The sequence below is a fragment of the Phocoena sinus genome, chromosome 1, assembly GCF_008692025.1.
Source record: "Phocoena sinus isolate mPhoSin1 chromosome 1, mPhoSin1.pri, whole genome shotgun sequence".
Classification (NCBI taxonomy): domain Eukaryota; kingdom Metazoa; phylum Chordata; class Mammalia; order Artiodactyla; family Phocoenidae; genus Phocoena; species Phocoena sinus.
This window is the reverse complement of record NC_045763.1, coordinates 163,449,564-163,468,965: the sequence shown is the minus strand read 5'-3', so window position 1 is coordinate 163,468,965 and position 19,402 is coordinate 163,449,564. Positions and strand designations below refer to the sequence as shown.

The following is a 19,402-nucleotide window of genomic DNA, read 5'->3' as shown; positions in this document are numbered from 1 at the left end:
ACCAGTTACATAGAAATAAAACAGCAAGTGGGGCAAAATGAGGCAACAGAGGAACATGTTCCAAACTAAGGAACAAGATAAAACCCCAGAAGAAAAGCTAAGTGAAGCTGAGATCGGAAATCTACCTGAGAAAGAATTCAGGGTAATGGTCGTAATGATGATCAAAGACCTCAGGAAAAGAATGAGTGCACCCCGCTGGTGGGTGAGGCTAGTCTCAAGGCTAGAGCAGACTTGATTGTGGGCAGGGCCAGGGATTGTGTGGGCTGGTTCCTGCTCACTGTTAGGTGATGCTAGGTCTCAAGAGTCTCTGGCTGCAGGGCCCTGGGGTCCCAGGTTTAGAAGAATGAGTGCACATTGAAGTTTTTAACAAAATGTTTGAAAGTATAAAGAACAACTAACAACTGAAGGATACAGTAACTGAAATGACAAATACACTAGAAGGAATCAGCTGTAGACTAAATGATACAGAGGAATGGATCAGTGAGGTAGAAGACAGAGTAGTCGAAATCACTGATGTTGAACAGAAAAAAGAAAAAAAGAAAAAAAAGAAATGAGGACAGTGTAAGAGATCTCTGGGACAACACCAAGTGTATGACAATTCACATTATAGGAGTCCCAGAAGAAGAAGAGAGAGAGAAAGGGGCTGAGAATATATTTGAAGACATAATAGCTGCAAACTTCCCTAACCTGGGAAAGGAAACAGACATCTAAACACTTAGAGAAGAGTTAACAACTATTCTTCTCAAACTATTACAAAAAATTCCAGAGGAAAAAATACTTCCGAACTCATTCTATGAGGCCAGCATCACCCTGATACCAAAATCAGATGAAGATATCACACAAAAAGAAAATTACAGGTCAATAATACTGATGAGCATAGATGCAAAAATCCTCAACAAAATATTAGCAAACTAAATCCAACAATACATTAAAAAGGTCATACATCATGATCAAGTGGGATTTATCCCAAGGATGCAAGTATGGTTCAATATCTGCAAATCTATCTATGTGATATGTCATATTAACAAATTGAAGAATAAAAACCACATTGTCATCTCAATAATGCAGAAAAAGCTTTTGATAAAATTCAACATACATTTATGATAAAAATCTCTCCAGAAAGTGGTATACAGGGAACATACCTTAACATAATAAAGGCCATATGTGATAAACTCATAGCTAACGTCATACTCAATGGTGAAAAGCTGAAAGCATTTCTTCTAAGATCAGGAACAAGGCAAGTATGTCCACTCTCACCACTTTTATTCAACATAGTTTTGGAAGTCCTAGCCACAGCAATCAGACAGGGAAAAAAAAAAGGAATCCAAATTGGAAAGAACGAAGTAAAGCTGTCACTGCTTGCAGATGTCATGATACTATACACAGAAAATCCTAAATCAGTGGGAAAGTAATTTTCTTTGGCCATCCACAGAGGAAAGTGGAATGGCAGGCTGATTTAAAGCTGAAATTTGAACAGCTGGAACAGGAAAGAAGTAGTTGCTATCAGGGGCTGAATCTCTACATTAAGAACTTGGGTGATACCATTGATGATGAGAAGTTAAGAGTTTCCCCCTTTTTTTTTTCACATCTTTATTGGAGTATAATGGCTTTACAATGTCGTGTTAGTTTCTACTGTACAACAAAGTGAATCAGCTATACATATACATATGTCCCCATATCCCTTCCCTCCTGAGCCTCCCTCCCACCTTCCCTATCCCACCCCTCTAGGTCATCACAGAGCATTGAGTTGATCTCCCTGTGCTATGCAGCAGCTTCCCACTAGCTATCTGTTTTACATTTGGTAGTGTATATATGTCAATGCTACTCTCACACTTCGTCCCAGCCTCCCCTTCCCCCTCCGTGTCCTCAAGTCCATTCCCTACGTCTGCGTCTTTATTCCTGCCCTGCCACTGGGTTCATCAGTACCATTTTTTTTGGATTCCATATATATGCATTAGCATACAGTATTTGTTTTTCTCTTTCTGACTTAGTTCACTCCATATGAAAGACTCTAGGTCCATCCACCTCACTACAAATAATTCAGTTTCTTTCCTTTTTATGGCTGAGTAATATTCCATTGTATATATGTGCCACATCTTCTTTATCCATTCATCTGTTGAAGGACACTTAGGTTGCTTCCATGTCCTGGCTATTGTAAATAGTGCTGCAGTGAACATTGTAGTACATGCATCTTTTTTTTTAATTGTTATTTTAAAAAAATTAATTAGTTTTTTGGTTTGTGTTGGGTCTTTATTGCTGTGCGCGGGCTTTCTCTAGTTGCAGAGAGCGGGGGCTACTCTTCGTTGCGGGGGGTGGGCTTCTCATTGTGGTGGCTTTTGTTGCGGAGTGCGGGTTCTAGGTACGCAGGCTCAGTAGTTGTGGCTCACGGGCTCTAGAGCGCAGGCTCAGTAGTTGTGGTGCACAGGCTTAGTTGCTGCATGGCATGTGGGATCTTCCCGGACCAGGGCTCGAACCCGTGTCCCCTGCATTGGCAGGTGGATTCTTAACCACTGTGCCACCAGGGAAGCCCCATGTATCTTTTTGAATTATGGTTTTCTCAGGGTATATGCCCAGTAGGATCAATCACCAGTGCTAAGGTGATGCTGGAGGATGGGAGAAGCAAGGGTTTGGCTTTGTCTGCTCCTCAGCCCCTGAAGAGGCAACCAAAGCAGTCACTGAGTGGACGCATCATGGGCTCCAAGTCACTGTATGTCACCCTGGCCCAGAGAAAGGAAGAGAAAAAGGCTCACCTGACCAACCGGTATATGCAGCAGGTGGCTGTGATGAGAGCTCTCCCTGCCAATACCATCTTAAATCAGTTCCACCATGCAGCTGGGGGCTGCTTTGTGCCAGCAGTTCCACAGGCTCAGGGAAGACCTCCATATTATACACCTAACCAGTTAGCACAGATGAGGCCTGATCCACGCCGGCAGCAACGTGGGAGACCTCAAGGCTTCCAAGGAATGCCAAGTGCTATACGCCAGTCTGGGCCTCGTCCAGCTCTTCGCCATCTGGCTCCAACTGGTAATGCTCTGGCCTCTCGCGGCCTCTCTACAACCGCTCAGAGAGTCTGGTCTGAGTGCCCGGACTGCTTGGCTATGGACTTTGGTGGGGCTGGTGCTGCCCAGCAAGGGCTGACTGACAGCTGTGAGTCTGTGAGTTCCCACAGCTGTGCAGAACTTAGCACCTTGGGCTGCTGTTGCTGCGGCTGCTCCTTGGGCTGTTGCACCTTACGAATATGCCTCCAGTGTCCGCAGCCCTCACCCTGCCATCCAGCCCCTACAGGCACCCCAGCCTGCGGTCCATGTGCAGGGGCAGGAGCCGCTGACTGCCTCTATGCTGGCCGCAGCGCTCCTCTCCCCCCGCCCCCGCCCCCGCCCCCACAAGGAACAGAAGCAGATGCTGGGTGAACGTTTGTTCCCGCTCATCTAGACCATGCACTCAAACCTGGCTGGGAAGATTATGGGAATGCTGCTGAGGATTGACAGCTCTATGCTGCTGCACATGCTGGAGTCCCCCGAGTCTCTCTGCTCCAAGGTAGATAAAGATGTGACAGTCCTACAGGCTCATCATGCCAAGAAAGAAGCTGCCCAGAAGGTGGGCGCTGTTGCTGCTGCTATCTCTTAGACAAGGACAAACCGATTCAAAAGCCAAATAAACCCTCATGGAATTCAGCTCAAGGTTTGAAGACTTCCTAGCTTGTCCTATGTACTCAACACCGAGAACGACAAATTGAAAATGTTATAGGTCAGTTCATATCAAAAGGTCAATTATGAAATGCCTAGACATTTTCAATTAAAAGAATATATACTCTGGGTTCTGATATGGCCCAGACAGTTTTAACTTTTTTTTTTCTATTGTGGATTTTGATTTTTTTCTCCCAGAAATTGGTTTTATTTGATGTACCCAAGTCTTAAGTTTCTGAATAAAGAAAAAAATCTCCATTAAAAAAAAAAGTGGTGTTGGGAAAACGGGACACCTACATTTAAAAGAATGAAATTAGAACACTCTATAACACCATATGCAAAGATAAACTCAAAATGGATTAAAAACCTAAATGTAAGAACAGAAACCATAAACTACTAGAAGAAAACATAGGCAGAACACTCTTTAACATAAATTGCGGCAATATTTTTTTGGATCTATCTCCTAAGGCAAAGGAAACAAAAGCAAAAAATAAACAAATGGGACCTAATTAAACTTAAAAGCTTTTTTTTTTTTTTTTTTTTTTTTTTTTTTTAAACTTAAAAGCTTTTTATAGCAAAGGAAACCGTTGACAAAACAAAAAGACAACCTACTGAATGAAAGGAAATATTTTCAAATGATATAACTAATAAGGGGTTAATTTCCAAAACATATAAACAACTCATATAACTCAGTATCAATAAAATAAACAAAGTGGTTAAAAAATGGGCAGAAGACTTGAATAGACATTTTTCCAAAGAAGACATACAGATGGCCAACTGGCACATAAAGAGGTGCTCAACATCATTAATCATCAGAGAAATGAACATCGAAACCACAATGAGATATCACCTCACACCTGTCAGAATGGCTATCATCAAAAAGAACACAAATAACAAATGTTAGTGAGGATGTGGAGAAAAGGGAACCTCTGAACACTATTGGTGTGTATGTAAATTGGTGCAGCCACAGTGGAAAATAGTATGGAGGTTCCTAAAAAAACTAAAAACAGAACTACCATATGATCCAGCAATTCCACTCCTGGGTACATATCCAAAGTGGTTACCAGTGGGGAGAGGGAAGGGGGGAGGGGAAAGATAGGGCTAGAGGATTAGGAGGTACAAACTATTATATATAAAATAAGCTACAAGGGTATATTTTATAACACAGGCAATATAGCCAACTATAAATAATTATAATAAAGTATAACCTTTAAACATGGTGAGCTCAAAACTGGAAATTTATATAGTATTGTAAGTCAATTATACCTCAATAAAAAATAACAAACAAACAAAAATGCTCTGGGGAGCACTTAATAAACCAGCTAATGATAGGGAAAGACAAAACCATGATTAAGAACTGTTTGATTAGTTTGTACCTTGATAAATATTAATTGACTATAGAGATGCTCTAAGAGTAAAAAAGCTTGTACTCAAATGAACAATTTTTATAATTTAAATGAGATGATTTTCATCTGTAATTCTACCAAATATTCTTTCCTTAGTAGACCAGTGTTGAGATTAATTGATTGAAAACTCACGTATAGAATACTCCATGAGTGTTTGTCTTTTAACCAAATCTGAGGACAATACAATTTTCTTCTGATTAGTTCTGTGGGTAATTGATCAGTCAACACCAAAACAATTCTCTCATGTAAACCAATTGATCTTTTAGTATTTTAAAAGTCCATAAATTTTATAATTCAGCTCACATCTGCCCATTTGAATTCACCACAGAGGCAAGGCCTCTTGGTGATAATAGAATGAATTGATTTAGAAAAAAAAAATAAGATCCAAGAATTATATACTATTACTTCAAGTAACTCTAAGCACTTTAATTTTTTATGTTTTAAAATTTATTTATTTATTTGGCTGCATTGGGTCTTTGTTGCTGTGCGTGGGCTTGCTTTAGTTGTGGCGAGCGGGGGCTACTCTCCGTTGCAGTGTGCGGGCTTCTCGTTGAAGTGGCTTCTCTTGTTATGGAGCACGGGCTCTAGGCACGCGGGCTTCAGTAGTTGCGGCACACAGGCTTCAGTAGTTGTGGTGCGCAGGCTCAGTAGTCGTAGCTCACAGGCTCTAGAGTGCAGGCTCAGTAGTTGTGGCACATGGGCTTAGTTGCTCTGCGGCATGTAGGATCTTCCTTGAGCAGGGCTTGAACCCATGTCCCCTGCATTGGCAGACGGATTGTTAACCACTGCGCCACCAGGGAAGTCCCCAAGTAACTCTAAGCACTTTAAACAAGAAGGTTAATCTTTAATGAGCCAATATATTAAGGCCTCTATAGTCCTTACTGAATAACCATAATAGGATAACTAAAATTTTTTTCTTTCAAAAACAACCCAAGTTAGCTACCATTTGGAATGCAGATTAAATTAGCTTTATAAAAGCTTAAATTCCTTAAATCACATTCTAATATAGATACTAAAAATCAGCAGCCAGTAGAGAGAAAGCTGGATACACTAACCTTCATGGCTATTTTTGCATAATACTTTTTCCTTCACATTATTATCCAATAATTGGGATATGTAAATGTGATGTTTTAATTAACAGATATTTAAACTAGTAGACAGCATTATTAAATAATGTGCATGTTTCTTTCCCTGGAGTTTATTCATAAAGTGCAACACCACTAGATAGGTTGATGAAGTAAAATAAAAGGCACAGAAAACTCCTTTGGGTTTATAACGTTGTAGTAAATTTTGTGTGGGTTAGTTTTTGTTCAAAAAAACATAATTTCTGTATTTTTCCTCAACTGTTAATCCTGGATTCTGAGTTCAAATCCTGTCTCTGTTTCTTACTCTGTTACCTTGACCAAGTTATTTTTACTTTACCTGCTTCCGTTTTCCTTCTGTATATTGGAGGTAGTAAAAGTATATTATAGGGCTTCCTTGGTGGCGCAGTGGTTGAGAGTCCACCTGCTGATGCAGGGGGTACGGGTTCGTGCCCCGGTCCAGGAAGATCCCATATGCCGCGGAGTGTCTGGGCCCATGAGCCATGGCCGCTGAGCCTGCGCGTCTGGAGCCTGTGCTCTGCGACAGGAGAGGCCACAACAGTGAGAGGCCTGCGTACCGAAAAAAAAAAAAAAAAAAAGTATATTATATGTTTGATATGGTTGATAAGATGATTGGACTACCTAATTCACAAATAGCATGTTAGAATAGTAACTGGTATGTAATGAATGTTCAATAAATTTTAGTTACGATTATTTTATATCAATCCATTATTTGAGTTGTTGATCAAGATCTTATGCAATCGCTAAAACTAAAATTTTCAGCCTCCTGTTGTGGTGACTTACATCATGTCAAAAAATATCCATGTCAATTTCACCACTACTCTCCCAGCTCTCCCCAAAATGGTTGCACTTAGCTTTCATTGTGCAGAAATCGCTTTCCAATGAGGAGGTGAAGGCTACTGGGCAAGTACATGAACATGGGATTTGCTGAGGAATTTATGTGAAATGATCAAAGAGCTCTTCTGTATTGTTTCCATTTGACACATCAACTCCTCTACTACTAATTCCTCACACATAGGATGCTGGTACTTCGTACTCACACATTGGTGCTTGTTGCTATACTGATATGGCAGACACTCTTGGTACCTGACCAGTTCCCATTCCTTCCCTCATTCCTTGCTCATAGAGCCCAATTCTGATCAGAGAATGGGAGGCCATGTGCTTCCGGGGAAGTTAAGGCCCACCCCAGATCGCAGGGGTGAATCTTAATTAGTCTTTCAATCATGGTATTTCTGTTCCTTTACCAGTGACTGATTTAGGAATACGTGTGTGACACAATCCAGCCAGTGATATGTGAGGGGAAATCTGCTAAGGGGACACTGGGAAGATTTTTCTCTCATTTAAAAAAGAGCACAAAGAAAGAATACCCTCTCCTCTAAGGACATTGTTATGCACGGATGGGAATCCTGCAAAAGCTGCAACCTTCGTAGGAGCCTGAGAAGAGCTAAGAGGGCAGCAGAAGGATGACATTGGTAACATTGCTGAGCCTCTGAATCAATCAGCCCACCCTGGAACTGACAGTCTTGGGCTTTGTTGTTACATGAGAGAACACACCTCCCTTATTCTTTTTTTTTTTTTTTTTTTTTTTTTTTTGCAGTACGCGGGCCTCTCACTGTTGTGGCCTCCCCCGCCGCGGAGCACAGGCTCCGGACACGCAGGCCCAGTGGCCATGGCCCACGGGCCCAGCCGCTCCGCGGCACGTGGGATCCTCCCGGACCGGGGCACGAACCCGTGTCCCCTGCATTGGCAGGCGGACTCTCAACCACTGCGCCACCAGGGAAGCCCCTCCCTTATTCTTTAAGCCAATTCTTAGACTTTAATATGCATTCCAACCACCTGGAGGTCTTGTTAAGTACAGGTTCTGATTTTGTTGCCCAGAGAGCATGCTTTTTTAGGAAGCCCCTGAGTGACACTGATGATGCTGGCCCATAAACCTCAGTTGCAGTAACAAAGATTTAAGCCAATACACAGCTGGACATTCTGCTACTTTCTGAAAACTTAGGGTGACAGAAAGGTAGGGTGCTTTTGGTTGTGGAAGTAATTTGAAACTGAATATGAGAAAAGAGACAAAAAAGAAAGCAGACTTTGTTTCTGTGTCTGGATCTATGAACTCTGAGAAACCAGACTTGTTCTAGTGGCTAAATCAGCAGAATACTAATGAGAAAGAGAAGAAGCAGGCAGAGAGATGCACAAACAAGATACAGGGAGAAAATACTACCTGGGGGCTGAAATTTTCTGGTTTCCAGTTCCATTCCTTCCTGAAGCCCAGCTGCATTTCTACCCTTAGAAAAACCTTTTTGCTTAAAGTATGTCAAGTTGATTTGTGTAACTTGCCATCAAATAATCCTATTTGTTAACCAATAGGATTATGTGACTATGTTTTGGGTTCTTGAATTGGAAGCTTTCCTTGACAGCAGGTAGCATTTGCTTTTACATCCCCCACAGCATGGAGTATATGCTCTAGGACTTTACCTTCATATATATACATTTAGATATATTAATATTTGTATGTATATAAATATAATATATGTTTATACACATTATATATGTGTGCATATATAAATATAAAGTCCTAGAGTCTACATATAAATGTATTTATATACACATTATATATATTAATTATATATATTCATTTATCTGTTTATTCCCCAGCACCAAAAATAGTATTTGATACCTAGGAATAAACCTACCTAAGGAGACAAAAGACCTGTATGCAGAAAACTATAAGACACTGATGAAAGAAATTAAAGATGATACAAACAGATGGAGAGATATATCATGTTCTTAGATTGGAAGAATCAACATTGTGAAGATGACTATACTACCCAAAGCAATCTACAGATTCAACGCAATCTCTATCAAACTACCAATGGCATTTTTCACAGAACTAGAACAAAAAATTTCACAATTTGTATGAAAATGCAAAAGACCCCGAATAGCCAAAGCAATCTTGAGAAAGAAAAACGGAGCTGGAGGAATCAGGCTCCCAGACTTCAGACTATACTACAAAGCTACAGTAATCAAGATAGTATGGTACTGGCACAAAAACAGAAATATAGATCAATGGAACAGGATAGAAAGCCCAGAGATAAACCCACACACATATGGTCACATTATTTTTGATAAAGGAGGCAAGAATATACAATGGAGAAAGGACAGCCTCTTCAATAAGTGGTGCTGGGAAAACTGGACAGCTACATGTAAAAGAATGAAATTAGAACACTCCCTAACACCATACACAAAAATAAACTCAAAATGGATTAAGACCTAAATGTAAGGCCAGACACTATCAAACTCTTAGAGGCAAACATAGGCAGAACACTCTATGACATAAATCACAGCAAGATCCTTTTTGACCCACCTCCTAGAGAAATGGAAATAAAAATAAACAAATGGGACCTAATGAAACTTCAAAGCTTTTACAGCAAAGGAAAACATAAATAAGACAAAAAGACAGCCCTCAGAATAGGACAAAATATTTGCAAATGAAGCAACTGACAAAGAATTAATCTCCAAAATTTACAAGCAGTGCATACAGCTCAATATCAAAAAACTATCAACCCAATCCAAAAATGGGCAGAAGACCTAAATAGACATTTCTCCACAGAAGATATACAGATTGCCAACGAACACATGAAAGGATGCTCAACATCACTAATCATTAGAGAAATGCAAATCAAAACTACAATGAGGTATCACCTCACGCCAGTCAGAATGGCCATCATAAAAAAATCTACAAACAATAAATGCTGGAAAGGGTGTGGAGAAAAGGGAACCCTCTTGCACTGTTGGTGGGAATGTAAATTGATACAGCCACTATGGAGAAAACTTTGGAGGTTCCTTAAAAAAGTAAAAATAGAACTACCGTATGACCCAGCAATCCCACTCCTGGGCATATATCCTGAGAAAACCATAATTGAAAAAGAGTCATGTACCACAATGTTCATTGCAGCTCTACTTCCAAAAGCCAGGACATGGAAGCTAAGTGTCCATTGACAGATGAATGGATAAAGAAAATGTGGCACATATATACAATGGAATATTACTCATCCATAAAAAGAAACGAGGGGCTTCCCTGGTAGCGCAGTGGTTGAGAGTCCACCTGCCGATGCAGGAGACACGGGTTCGTGCGCCAGTCCAGGAAGATCCCACATGCCGCGGAGGGGCTGGGCCATGAGCCATGGCCACTGAGCCTGCGCGTCCGGAGCCTCTGCTCCGCCATGGGAGAGGCCACAACAGTGAGAGACCCACGTACCGCAAAAAAAAAAAAAAAAAAAAAAAAGAAATGAAACTGACTTATTTGTAGTGAGGTGGATGGACCTAGAGTCTGACATACAGAATGAAGTAAGTCAGAAAGAGAAAAACAAATACCATATGCTAACACATATATATGGAACCAAAAAAAAAAATGTCTGAAAAACCTAGGGGCAGGACAGGAATAAAGATGCAGACGTAGAGAATGGACTTGAGGACACGGGGAGGGGGAAGGGTAAGCTGGGACAAAGTGAGAGAGTGGCATGGACATATATACACTACCAAATGTAAAATAGATAGCTAGTGGGAAGCAGCCGCATGGCACAGGGAGATCAGCTCGGTGCTTTGTGACCACCTAGAGGGGTGGGATAGGGAGGATGGGAGGGAGACACAAGAGGGAGGAGAAATGGGGATATATGTATATGTATATCTGATTCACTTTGTTTTAAAGCAGTAACTAACACACCATTGTAAAGCAATTATACTCCAATAAAGATGTTAAAAAAAAGACAAAAAAATGGTATTTGATAGATAACAGATGGTCAAAAAATTCTGACTTAGTGAATTAAATGATGGACACACACACTAGAAACTTACAGGAAATATACATATACAGTCCAACCAATTCTTATTCCATGGAAGTCTCCCTCATATATTTTGCTTTCACCAAATCTGTTAATACTGAGCTCCCTGTGCATATGGCTATGGTAATGATGAAGTAAGATGTATGTTCCTGTTAAAGTTCTAAATTTTATCTAATGTTTGTTTATCAGAAGTGTTCACCAGCCAAATGAAGTGGTGCTACAGTATGTTACCTGTTTTTATACCTCTTTTATCCAGATATAATTCACATACTACACAATTCACCCAATTAAAATGTGCAGTTGTTTTTACTATATTCACTGAGTTGTGCAACCATCACCACAGTCAATATTAGAATATTTTCATCACACCAAAAAGAAACCCCATACTCTTTAATAGTTGTCTATGGCTGGAGGCCTGGGGAGAAACGAGGACTGACTGCTTAACAGTGTTTTCTAAATTAATTAACTAACTTTACTTAATTCATTCATTAGTTCTATTAGTGTTTTGTGGAGTTTGGTAGCATGTTGTTTATTCTCCACGTTTGTATTTTTTCCAGTTTTCTTCTTGTAGTTAATTTAGATTTATACTATTGTGGTCAGAAAAGATGCTGGATATGATTTCAATCTTCCTAAATTTATTGAGGCTTGCTTTGTGACCCATCATGTGATCTGTCCTGGAGAATGTTCCATGTGCATTTGAAAAGAATGTGCATTCTGCTGTTTTTGGATGAAATGTTCTCTATAAATCTATTATTTTCATCTGGTCCAATATGTCATTTAAGGCCAGTGTTTCCATATTGATTTTCTTTCTTGATGATATATTTGTTTCAGTAAGTGGGGTATTAAGGTCCCCTAATACTATTGTATTACTGTCAATTTCTCCCTTTACATCTGTTAATATTTGCTTATATATTTAAATGCTCCTATATTGGGCACATAAATATTTACAAGCGTTATATCCTTGCATTGAATTGATCCCTTTGTCATTATATAATGGCCTTCTTTGTCTCTTGTTACAGGCTTTGTTTTGAAGTCTATTTTGTCCTGTATAAGTACTGCTATCTCAGCTTTCTTTTCATTTCCATTTTCATGGAATATATCTTCTTTCATCCTTTCACTTTCAGTCTCTGTATGTTTTTAGATCTGAAGTGAGTCTCTTGTAGGCAGCATTTAGATTGTTCTTGTTTTTATCCATTCAGCCACCCTTGACTTTTGATTGGAGAATTTAGTCCATTTACACTTAATTATTGATAGGTGTGTACTTATTGCTATTTTGTTAATTGTTTTCAAGTTGTTTTTGCAGTTATTCTCTGTTCCTTTCTTCTCTCTCTTCTTTTGTGATCTGATGATTTTCTTTAGTATTATGTTTGGACTCCTTTATTGTTATTTTTATACACCTATTAAAGGTTTTGGTTTGTGATTACCATGAGGTTCATGTGTAACAACTTATGCATGTCTATTTCATTTGATGGTCACTTAAGTTCAAACTCATTCTAAAAACACATTTTTACTCCCTCACTAACTTTCATGTTTTTGATATCATATTTTACATATTTTTGGGTATGCCTTAACTAATTTTTGTAGTTTTTTAGTTTATTTTACTACTTTGTCTTTTAACCTCCATGATAGCTTTGTAAGTGGCTGATCAACTACCTTTATTATATGTTTGCTTTTATCAGTGAGATTTTTCCTTTAATGTGTTTTCTTATTTCTAGTTATGGCCTTTACTTTTTCTCTTAAAGAACTCCCTTTAACATTTCTCATAAGGCCAGGTTAGCAGTGATAAAGTCCTTTAGCTTTTGCTCATCTGGGAAACTCTTTATCTCTCCTCAAATGTGAGTGATAACCTTACTGGGTAGAGTAATATTGGATGTAATTTTTTTCCTTTCAGCACTTTGATATGTCATGCCACTCCTTTCTCGTCTATAAAGTTTCTGCTGAAAAATCAACTGATAATCTTATGAGGGTTCTGTTGTATGCAACTGGTTGTTTTCATCTTGCTGCCTTTAAGATTTGCTCTTTATCTTTAACTTTTGACATTTTAATTATAATGTGTCTTTGTATGGGTCTCTTTGAGCTCATCTTGTTTGGGACTCTGTGCTTCCTAGACTTGGATGTCTGTTTTCTTTGCCAGGTTAGAATAGTTTTCAGCCATTATTTCTTCAAATACATTTTCTGTCTTTTTCTCTCTCTCTCCTCCTTCTGGGACCCCTATAATGCAAATATTATTCTGCTTGATGTTGTCCAAAAGATCCCTTGTATTATCCTCATTTTGTTAAATTCTTTTTTTTTTTTTTTGTCTTCCAATTGGGTGATTTCTACTATCTTGTCTTCCAGATCACTGAGCTGTTCTTCTGCATCACCTAATCTTCTGTTGATTCCATCTAGTGTATTTTTCATTTCAATTCTTGTATTCTTCAGCTCTGATTGGTTCTTTTTATATTTTCTGTGTCTTTTTTGAAGTTCTCACTATGTTTATCCATTCCTCTCTTCATTTTGCCCAAATTATTTGTGCTTGTTTCTGTGTATTAGGTAGATCAGTTACAGATCCTGATTTTGAAGGAGTGGCCTTATGTAGAAGGTTTCCTGTGGGGCTCAGAAGAGTAATCTCTTCTGGTGACCAGAGCCAGGTGATCCATGGGTGTCCCCTGTGGGCTGCATGTACCTTCTTGTTGTTATAGTAACACAAGAGCTGCAGGTACATTGGTGGAGGAGGCTGGCCCCAGTGTGACTGGCTGTAGGGCCCAGCTGTGCACTGGTGGTCAGGTCTGAGATCCTGGGACAGGAACCACTTTGGGAGGGCAGTGCTGGTCCAGGCTGAAGCCACCTGTTGTATATGGTGGCTTGGGACCTGCCTTGGAGGGGCATCACCAAGGCAGCCACTTTTGGGGGTACCAGTTGAGGTGGGTCGTTTGCCTGGGGTGGGTCTGCAGGGGAACACTGAGGTGGGGCAAGCAGTGCTAGCAAGGTAGATGGCAAATGTTAGAAGTGGTGCCTGCCTGCATGAGGCCCCTAGGTAGAGGGAGAATAAAAATAAAAGGGTGGGGGCTTCCCTGGTGATGCAGTGGTTGAGAGTCCGCCTGCCGATGCAGGGGACACGGGTTCGTGCCCTGGTCTGGGAGGATCCCACATGCCGCGGAGCGGCTAGGCCCGAGAGCCATGGCCACTGGACCTGCGCGTCCGGAGCCTGTGCTCCGCAACGGGAGAGGCCACAACAGTGAGAGGCCCGTGTACCGCAAAAATAAATAAATAAATAAATAAAAGGGTGCCCACTAGTGTTTTGAGAAAGTTCCAACAGATCCCGGCCCCTAAGCACTTGCCCTAGAATTAGTCAGTGAATCTCTTTCACATACGGCCCAAGTGCTTTTCAAGTTGCTGTCTCTGCAATAGGAGTTTGAGCAAGTGAGTTTTGTGTGAGCCCTTTAAGAGCAAAGTCTTGGTTTCCTATAGCCCTCCAGCTTTCCCAGACATAAGCCCTGCTGGTTTTCAAAGCCAGAAGTTATGAGAGCTCACCTTCCTGGTGCAGGTCTTGCACCGTAGGGCTGGGCTGCCTGTTGTGGGGCTTGAACCCCTCATTCCTTAAGGAGGACCTCTGTGTTTGTGATATCCCCTTCTGCTTGTGGGGCACTGTACGGAGATATGGATCCTGACTAAACCACATCTCTGGCTCTCCTACCCATCTTGATGTAGTTTTTTCTTTATAATTGTAGCTGTAGGAAAGCTGTTCTGCTGGTCTTCAGGTCATTCTCAGAGTCGTTCTATGTGTTCTTGTAGTTTGGTGTGTCCATGGAGGAGGTAAACTCAGGGTCTTCATACTCTGCCATCCTGATCCCACCTTCACTTGAGCATTCTTTTGCAAAAGCTGTGGGAATTTGATACAACATAAGGAAAGATCAGATGTGGAAAGTGCTCATAATTTAGGGATAAACTGAAAAAAAATGTTAAAATAGACCTATGAATATAAACACAGGGATCCTTTCTTAAGTGCATTTGCTTTATTTAATTCAATCTTAATGGAGTGGTCAAGGAGAATACAGTGTATTAATTTTTTCCCACAGAGCTGGAGAGTTTAACATGAGGCATTTTTGGTGTGAAACTTATTTATAGGTTTGCTGGCTGCCTCTGTTGGTGGGCTTGATACCATCATCTAACTTTATCAAAAATTTTAGGGCTTCCCTGGTGGCGCAGTGGTTGGGAGTCCGCCTGCCGATGCGGGGGACGCGTGTTTGTGCCCCAGTCTGGGAGGATCCCGCATGCTGCGGAGCGGCTGGGCCCGTGAGCCATGGCCGCTGCGCCTGCACGTCCAGAGCCTGTGCTCCGCAACGGGAGAGGCCGCAACAGTGAGAGGCCCGCATACCGCAAAAAAAAAAATTTATTTATGACCTCTTTCCCATCCCCCAATTCACTCAGTGCATTTACTTTAATCCTTGCTGAGCTTGAACTCAGACATTAGCCTCTGAAGTACATGATGTGATCTTTTGGGTGGCATCTATGTGGTCACTCTTCTTTCCTACGCCTGGGCAGCCACAGTTCAGATTCAGTCTAAGAATTTTTCTCCAAGTGTGCTGGGGTTACCACCTCCAGTCTGTCAGTACTGGCACAAAACATGAAATTGCTTGCCCTTCCTGCCCTGGGGCCTCTCATATGTTTACTTTTCTGCTGATCCAGACTCAGAGTGAATAAAATGGGGGAAAATATGCCTTTGGCATATGGATTACTTTGAGCTGATTATTTTCAGAAGGATCAGCCACAGGAGATGCTCTGAACATACAGTAGAGGTTACCCTTTTGTAAGGAAATTTACAGTTATAAAAGACATCTCCATTTGTAAGCATGTCTCTATTTACCAGGAAGAGAATGATCACAAGAAACGCTCATCCGTGGAGAAGGCACTGACTTAAATCTGCATAACTAACCTTACTCTTGTTTACTGTGTTTTTCCTGGTCACCTCCCCATAACTGGTTTCCTTCACACCTTTTATTTCTTCAATTTAGCTAAAGAAGGTGGTTTTTTTTTTTTTTAAGATGTTGGGGGTAGGAGTTTATTAATTAATTTATTTATTTTTGCTGTGTTGGGTCTTCGTTTCTGTGCGAGGGCTTTCTCTAGTTGTGGCAAGTGGGGGCCACTCTTCATCGCGGTGCGCGGGCCTCTCACTGTTGTGGCCTCTCCCGTTGCGGAGCACAGGCTCCAGACGCGCAGACTCAGTAGTTGTGTCTCACTGGCCTAGTTGCTCCGCGGCATGTGGGATCCTCCCAGACCAGGGCTCGAACCCGTGTCCCCTGCATTAGCAGGCAGATTCTCAACCACTGCGCCACCAGGGAAGCCCAGAAGATGGTATTTAAGTCTGAATTCTAAGCCACCTCTTTGAGGGTTTCCCCTGGTATACATGTTAATAACTTCTGTTTGTTTTTCTCTTGTTAATCTGTCTTTTGTTAGAGGAGCCCCAGCCCCTTAGAAGGGTAAAAGGAAAATTATATTTTTCCTCGCCTACGTAAGAATCCTCATCCTTCTCTACTTTCCCTTTCTCTTTCAGGGCTGCAGGATAGCCCACAATTCAGACTCCCTAACTTCTAATGTACTCGAGACTCTGCTTAGAAATTGTCTGATTTATTTCCTAGCATTCCCTAATTGCTAATCCATAACATTTCTCTCTATTCCATGACAATATCTGTGAGTCTTTTCCTTGTACTTTGTAAAAAAAAGTTCCTTCTATGTGTATAATATGATGTTCTATATTAATTTTTTGGTCTATCTTTTCTCATTTGTAAAGACTTTGAAGATAAGTAATTGGTCTTACTCATTGTCATTTGTGTCACAGTCCCTGAGAAATGCAGAGAACTCTCAGCACATAAGTGGCTCTATAACCCTGCACTAAGAGACTTGACCAAACTTTAACTTGGTTTCTAGCAGCCTAAGGTCAATGCCTCTGGGAAAACACAGCCCCCATTTTTTCTCTTTTTTTTGCGGTACGCGGGCCTCTCACTTGTGGCCTCTTCCGTTGCGGAGCACAGGCTCCGGACGCGCAGGCTCAGCGGCCATGGCTCACGGGCCCAGCCGCTCCACGGCATGTGGGATCTTCCTGGACCAGGGCACGAACCCGTGTCCCCTGCCTCGGCAGGCGGACTCTCAACCACTGCGCCACCAGGGAAGCCCCAAGCCCCTTTTTGAGTTCCAATCTGGAAAGGCTCAGAGCTGCCAAAAGAATTTACTGTTTGTTTTGCTTAATACATGCAAATGGGCCCCTTACCTCCCTTACTTACAGCATTTACTAAAAAGGGCTTACAATTGTGAATCCTTTCTTTGTCCCTTTGAAATGTATGTGTGTCTTCTCCAACTCAGGAATGTTTTTCTCAGGCACCTAAAAACCATTAGGAAGGAGAGAGTCTCTGTCTTCTGTCTCTGTAGGAGTAAAGCATCCTAACTTTGATAACTGTCTGCTAGTAAACACAGCTGGCCTCATCACAATTACACTGAGGTAGTCTCTGTACTATTTCACTTCTTTGACTCTATCTGATCCCCCGACTCACTCTCCCTCCTTACTCCTTCATTCTCCCTTTAAAACTCCCAGTCATTTCTGCACATATTGGAATAGAGCTCAGTTCTTTCCTCTTCTGAGAGTAGTTACTGAATAAAATCTGTTTTCACCGCCTTAACTAATGTCCAGTTTTGTTTACCTTTGACACCTTAGCATAGGCTGTGTTTGATAAATGTTTGACAGCTTATTGTGGAATGTGAGGATGTGTTGGCAAGGCCAATTTGGAGTATCGGTGTGTAAGGGTCTGTGCATCATGCGTGCATTCATTCACTGGTTCGTGTATTTGTTTATTAATCATGTCCCAGGTGCTGCAGTGTGCCACGTGTTTACAGAAGCTTCCCAAAGGGCTTGAAGGCAAAAGACTCCTAGAGACAAATTGTCCCACCAAAGCGCTTTGTTCAGTATTGTTGTGTATGGAGGAGTTGATGGAAATTGGGCAGGTTGACTGATTAAAGGATGTTTTATGGCATTAGAAAATTTAATATATTCTTTAAAGTTCAATGAAAGATTGTAAAAATCTCATTTTTAAAAATGATTTCATGAAATAGATACCAAGTGAGGAGAGATTTTTTTTTTTGGTTGGTTGGTTTAGTATCTGCTGTTTAATGTTGTGTTGAAAACAGACTGGAGAGAACCCCATTTTAACCTTGCAGAATGAGTTCCAGGTGTTTTCCTTATTTCCTTGCCCAAATATCAAGTTTCGAGAATTTCAGCCTTGTAATTATATGCCAGTACTACACAAGGTGCTGATTATCTGCATTTGATTCACTAATTATATTGTCTCTCCTCCTTCCTCACCCAAAGGTTACATTTACATAAAAGATATTCAAGGATAACACTTCATCATCAAAGCAGCTTGTGCCCTTGGCATTTAAATTACAAGCTGTAATAAAGAAGGACTAATCTGAGAGACATCTCAGTGATGCTGGATACAGGCTTTTGACACTGTCATGAAATCATCTTCATTATGTAGCTGTAAAATTCTAATGTCTCAATTACCACATATTGCAAACCTCCACTCATACACTTTCTTTCCACCCTGTCTTCTGTAATCCCCCTCCCTAAGGGCAAGAGTTGGAAGAATTACACCAAACTTTTGTGCAGTTCCCACACTGAGCTGGGAATCACCTGAGAGATTTACACACACATGTACACACACACACACACTCACAGAGAGATGAATTTTGTCATTCAAAGTAGGAGCCTAGAAATTTGTATCTTTAAAGCTTCCCAGGTTTTGTTTTTAATGCAAGCCAGGATTGGAAAACAATGGCCTATTTAACAGTGATGTAAGTTATGCAGCAACTGTACTAAATGAGGGGTTTTATAATTATACAACAAATAGTATTCCAGAATCCAAGGACTCCTGAAAAGATAAGGTAGCACTTTTTTTTTCAGTTGGATTTATGCTACAAATTGTTCTAAAGCACCAGGAGATAGAAATACAGTGTAAAAGAAAGACACCATTACCTAGTTAAAAGGGACAGCCAACCTTTTAACAAGATTTTATGTATGATCTTACATTTTTCTCAGGGGTACATCATTGCATAGTTTACCACTATAGGTAACTCGGGTCAGTCCTACTAGAGGCCATCTAAAGAGCCATGTAGATGCACCTCAGGAGTGTCCCATCAAAGGACCAGAAATTTGGAGTATTTATCCACTGGGAGGAGTTCCAGGCAGACTGAGGGATGCCCCTGAAGGCATTAAATCTCAGTCCTTGGGGGATGACTTACCCTGAACCAGGCAAGCTACAGTAGTGCCTGAGGAAGTCTCCACAGAGAAACAGAGGTGTGGGCAGAGGGAATATGGAGCATAGCATCCAACATCTGTG

The 19,402-nt window shown here is 41.0% G+C and overlaps 1 pseudogene; it reads left to right on the top strand.

The window, feature by feature from the left end:
- The window catches only part of LOC116742063, a 59,049-nt pseudogene extending 55,348 nt beyond the window's left edge, over window positions 1-3,701 (top strand).
- Window positions 3,702-19,402: the final 15,701 nt, after the last annotated feature.